Source organism: Struthio camelus, chromosome 29 (genome assembly GCF_040807025.1).
Source record: "Struthio camelus isolate bStrCam1 chromosome 29, bStrCam1.hap1, whole genome shotgun sequence".
Classification (NCBI taxonomy): domain Eukaryota; kingdom Metazoa; phylum Chordata; class Aves; order Struthioniformes; family Struthionidae; genus Struthio; species Struthio camelus.
Genome location: NC_090970.1, coordinates 4924568 through 4930306, shown reverse-complemented (window position 1 = coordinate 4930306; position 5739 = coordinate 4924568). Strand labels below are relative to the sequence as shown.

General features: G+C 56.9%; 1 pseudogene; it reads right to left on the bottom strand.

Moving 5' to 3' along the window:
- Positions 1-1928: 1928 nt before the first annotated feature.
- Positions 1929-2864, bottom strand: LOC138062759 (olfactory receptor 14J1-like; annotated as a pseudogene).
- Positions 2865-5739: the final 2875 nt, after the last annotated feature.

Sequence of the window (5739 nt, the reverse complement as noted above, 5' to 3'; positions counted from 1 at the left end):
CGAGGGCAGGGGTCTTCGCCCCAAGTCCCCTGCTCCTGCCCTGCTGCCGGCACCGCTGCTGCTGTGGCCAGGTCAAAGGCTGCTGCCGCCAGACGGCCCCGGGGCCCGAGGCAGCTCCAGCTGCCTGCAGGGCTGCGCTGGAGCCGGTGAGGAGCGGGCTGCGGTGGGGCTGGCAGCGCCAGGGTGGGTGGGCAGAGGGCAGCTGCCCTGGGCCCCACTGCGGCTGGGGCTGGGGCTGGGCCCAGCTTTTGCCTGGGCAGCTCCCGGAGGAGCCGCTGCACGGGATCCTCCAGCTCTGCCCCGGCAGCAGCACCAGCGCTCAGGGGGATGGAGGAGACGTGCCCAAATGGGGGAAGGGGAAGGGGACGATGGGCCTGGGGCAGCTTCCCCAGCGTGGGCAGGCAACGCAGGCAACAACCTGGGCTCTTGTCTCCTGCTCCCTCCAGGTCCTCGCAGCCTGGCGCTGGCTCCACAGCAGTGCCCGCTGCAGGGGGCTGCAGAGCTCTGGGCACTCGCTCCACAGCCCCAGCCCCTCGCAAGGCCACAGCAGCTCCATGGGGCAGAGAGGGGTCTCAGCCTCCCCACCAGCCCCCCCTCTGGAACGGGCCCCAGTGGCACCAGGAGGCAGGCCACAGGGACACTGTGGGTCCCTCCTTCTGGTGTCCAGGAGATCCCCTACCCCCAGCCTGCCTGCAGCCCCCCGGGCCAGCCCCTCTCTCCACGACACACCAAGGCCCCCTGCCCTGGGGCTCCTCCGGCCGCTCCTGCTGCCCCAGGGGCACAGCACCCTGCCCTTCCTGGACACACAGAGAAACACGTTCCTCTTCCTCCTCTATTCCTCCTTGCCAGTGCACAATTGCTCCTTTCCTCTTCTCCAGGGACCTCCCTGCTCCCCACAGAGCCTTTCCCCACGTCCGTGTGTCCAGGCTGGCCTGCCCGGCCCTTCCTGGACCCTTCCCTGGGCTCCCCGCAGGGCCCCCGGCTGGCGGTGCTGCTGTGCAGAGGGAGTGGGCTGTGGGGCCACGGGGCCATGGGGTGACTGCACACTGGCTGGGGTTGTCACGGTGGGAAGCAGACCCAGGTGGATGGCCATCATTGCACCTGACAACCCCCACCAAGGGGTCTTTGGCCATGGACAACACTCTGAGCAATCACAGGGCATTTCCAATGGCTCAGGCTGTGTTCAGGTGCTTCCCTAGATGGGTCCCATGTTTTTTCATTGAAGGTGACATGAAGGACTCTCCAGGCTCCCTCTCTGTTCCTGGGGGCCTGCTGGGTCCCCACTGCATCTCGTGGTATTGCAGAGCTCTCACTTGCCTGCACATTCTTTGGGTTTGCCCTTTACCTTTTAGTGACTCCTCTATATTTGGTGAAGCTCCATTCACTGCCCACCCCGAGGCACACAGTGCCCTTGAAGATGCCCTTTGCTCTCCTGGGGGGCTCCACGCTCCCTTTGAGAAGGTCAGGCATCCGTCTCCAGCCCTGTCAGACAGGAGACACCCCTTGACCGTTCACCACCTCCAGGAGCACTGGAAATCCACTGAATCCAGCCCTCTTTCCCGAACACATCACCCCTAGAGCTCATTGCCTGGAGCCCATGGAAAGCCCTGGAAAAGCAACAGGGTCTTTCAGGGTGGAAGTCCTCAAGCACATAATTGAGTCCAGCTTTGGAAGGAGAGCCTAACTTTCAAGGGGTGAACTGAAGAAATATTCTTTTATTCTCTTTCATTGGAGCTAAGCCAGCTCTGACACAGTGATAGACATGTTCACAGAAGGTATCTCAACCAAAAAGACTGGGTTTGTGCTGCTGGAGAAGTGGAAGGAATTCAAACGCTTCTGTACAAACATGATTATCACAGAGAGAATGCACAAAGCACAAGAGTTGTCTGAGATGAACTGGAAACCACTTGTGAGGAGAGATGGGCAGCTTAGTGCTGCTGAACTAGAACCAGCTGAATCAGTTTCCTCAGGGCATCCTTGAGCTCCTTGTTCCTCATGCTGTAGAGGAGGGGGTTCACTGCTGGAGGCACCACCGAATACACAACAGCCACCACCACATCCAGAGCTGGGGAGGAGATGGAGGGGGGCTTCAGATAGGCAAAAAATGAGGTTCTGACAAAGAGGGAGAACACAGCCAGGTGCGGGAGGCACATGGAGAAGGCTTTGTGCCTTCCCTGCTCAGAGGGCATCCTCAGCACAGCTGTGAAGATCTGCACGTAGGACAGCACAATGAAAACGAAACACCCAAATATTAAACAGGCATTAAACGCAAGAAGCCCAACTTCCAGGAGGTAGGATTGTGAACAGGAGAGCTGGAGGAGTTGGGGAATCTCACAGAAGAACTAGTCCAGGACGTTGCCTTGGCAGAGAGGTATGGAAAAGGTGTTGGCAGTGTGCAGGAGAGCACAGAGAAAACCAGTGGCCCAGGCAGCTGCTGCCATCCTGACACAAGCTCTGGTGCCCATGAGGGTCCCGTAGTGCAGGGGTCTGCAGATGGCAACAAAGCGGTCGTAGGCCATGACAGTGAGGAGAGAATACTCAGCTGAAATGAAAATGGCAAGAGAAAAGACCTGGGCAGCACATCCCGAGTAGGAAATGGTCCTGGTGTCCCTCAGGGAGTTGGCCATGGATTTGGGGACAGTGGTGGAGATGGTGCCAAGGTCGAGGAGGGCGAGGTTGAGGAGGAAGAAGTACATGGGGGTGTGGAGGCGGTGGTGGCAGGCTACGGCGGTGATGATGAGGCCGTTGGCCAGGAGGGCAGCCAGGTAGGTGCCCAGGAAGAGTGCGAAGTGCAAGAGCTGCAGCTCCCGTGTCTCTGCAAACGCCACGAGGAGGAACCCGCTGAGGAAGCTGTCGTTGGTCATTTTCCTCCCTCTGGGTATGGGGCAACTGTCCAAGAAAGAAGAGACATGGAGAAGTTAGGAGAGACTTTGCAAGCAAACTGCCTCCCAGAATGTCCCGGTTGGCATACAACCCCCTACTTTGCCTCTCTCTTTACGGAGACGATCTCTGTGCTCTCTCCCTTGCTTCTACGCCACTTTGCAGTGGCTGAGTGTGCTGCTGTGAGCAGCAGGGACCTCGGCCGATCGGCTCCACAGCAATCAATCCTGCTGTACAGTAGTGGGAATGTGGGCACAAGGGCGCCTAGCTCTGAAATTCACAGTTTCTCTCAGGTGAAACCCACTGCTCATGCAGAAGGGCTTTTTTCAGCATCTTCACTCCAATTTCTAAAGACAGAGGGTTGAGGAAAGGAGTTTTTAGGATTTTAGAGTTTATTTTCCTTGGTGTGTCCTTGTCACCCCTGGGCAGTGTTCCTCAAAGGTAGAAATCCTTGGCATTTCTACTCAGTCCTAGGAGGATCGGATTCATTGTCCCCTGGTACCGAGTGAGGACAGCTAGTCTGTGTATTAGCCTCATTCCCATCTGTCTCGCAGTCGCACTGCTTTCACCTGGAGAATGATCATACTCATATGTTTCCCTAACAAGAAACCAGCCCCTGCTGAGAGCAGAGGAGTCCAGTTTCAAAGGGCAGATCTCCAAACTCCTCACCCTTTCCCTGGGCCCCTCAGGGAGCTCTCCACACTCCCCTTCTGGCCAAGGACACTGAGGACTCTCTTCAGCTGCCCACCTACAGCCTCCCACCACCATCTCCATACTCTGCACCTTCTTCATTTGTCTCTCCAACAGCACAGAGATGCTGTGAGGCAGCAGTGACCACCTGGAGGGCAGCTCAGAGCTTGGCAGGACACCACAGGGAAACTGTCGCATGTCCTAAAGACGGGCTCTCCTTCAGGGAGAGCCAGCTCATTGCCCAACCCCACAGGCTGCGTTTCCTGTAGGTGCACAGGTGAGAAGAGGGCTGGGGCAACCTCACAGCCCTGCAGCTCCCCCTGTCGCACTACTGGCAGGGCAGGTGTCTGAAGTGCAGCTGAACACCCAGTAACCCCAGACAACCTGAGAGAAGAGGAGGAGCAGCATGGAGAGGAGGGGAAACAAGGAGCAACACCATGATCCTGCTGCTGAGGGAGGCAAGCAGAGAGACAGACGGGCACTCATGAAAGCCTTCACCTTGCCCACCTGGTCATGCTGCCTCACAGAGGACAACACTGCAAGGCAGGTGCTCTCAGCCCCTTTGTCCAGCAGCACAAAAAGAACCCGTGGCAGGAGAGATGCCCCTCTCCTCTGCTGGAGGTCTGGCTGCAGAGGAGGCAGCTCATGCCCTGGACTCCATGGCTGTCAGGGCTGAGGCTCTGCTGGGTGGGAGAGGAGATCGGGGAGGCTTGCTCAGAAGAAGATGCTTGTGTTGGAGGGACTGACCATGACTTGCAAAAATCCATCCCCCCATGATGATTCTGTTAGCAGTTCCTTCTCATCTCCGCTGCCTGCAGCTATCCTGCTGGGAGCTTTCTCAGCCCCAATATCTTTTCCCTCTCAGTGCTCATCGTCCCTATCCCTCCCTCTGTGGGCTCAGTTCTGCCCTACAGAAATCTTCCAGGTCTGGGACATGGGCAGGGGAATCTCTGTGCTTGCAGGTCCTCAGGAGCAGGTCACATAAATCCTGAGGAAGCCCATAAAGGTGATGCTGGTGCTGTGGTAGTTTGAGATGGGGTGGAAGGGGTTTGCTGAGCTGCCTTCTGTGTGCCAGGGAATCTCTGCTCTAAAACATCTTCTCCTCCACTACACTGGAGAAGCCGGGAGAGAGATCTTTAAAAAACTTGTCATGGGGTGAGCTGGGTTCACAAGACCCCGCCAGGAACCGCAGTAGTGTTGTCCTTCAGCCAGGGACTTACCGTGCAAAGGGCTGGGAAGATGTCTCCCACAGTGAACTGTCTGCTGTCCTCCCACTCCACACTGCCTTTCACTTCTCTCTGCCTTCTCGCAGCTCCTCTCAGCAGCAGCAGGCAGTGCCCACAGCCCTGCTGCTCTTGGCAGAGGAGCTGCTCCTGCACACAGCTGGACACATGGGCACTGCTGCCACGGTGCCATGACCTCCTTCCATCTCACGAGCCTGGACCCCTTCAGCAACAGTGGCCCAATTAAAGGCAGAAGTTCTCTGTCCCTCGGGCTCCCTCCTCCTGGGAAATGTTCCCTGAAGTAGACCAAAATAATCACCGATGGTCCCTCTCTGAACACTGAAGGAAGACTGATTCCAGCATTACAATATAGCTCATCAGAGGAAGGTCACCTGCTAGAGGGGGAAAAGCCCCTCTTTCTGCCTCTTAGCTAGGCAGGACTCCTAGAGAGGAGGCAAGAAGGGAGTTCATTCTCCCATGGTTCAGGTTTTCATTCAGATGAGTCCATCTGGGCATCTCATGCCAGTTTAGAAGCCCTGTGGACTGGACTGGGATTCAGATCCCTCCTGTAAACTCTACAAACACCCAGGAGGTGGGATTCTCTTTGCCCAAGCAGAAACGTGCCCAGCAGAGATGTCTGCATGGGAGCTCCTTGTCTAAGCTCCCGCTGTAATCCCTGGAGATGGAGAGTGGGAGTCAGTTGCTCACACACCAACACCTGGCAACACTGGAAGAGAGTCTGCTTGCTCTGATGGAGCCATTCTGAGACCTGCATCCTTCTGGAGCATCAGGTGGGAGCGAGGTGGAGAATTTCCTTGGCCATCTGAAATGACCCCGGATGTCTAATACTGCTAGACACCCACTCACTAGGAAGCTGAGACATATCCAGATCCCAGTGTTACCAACAGCTCATGTCATTCAGTGCAGACACTTGATTTCATGACAT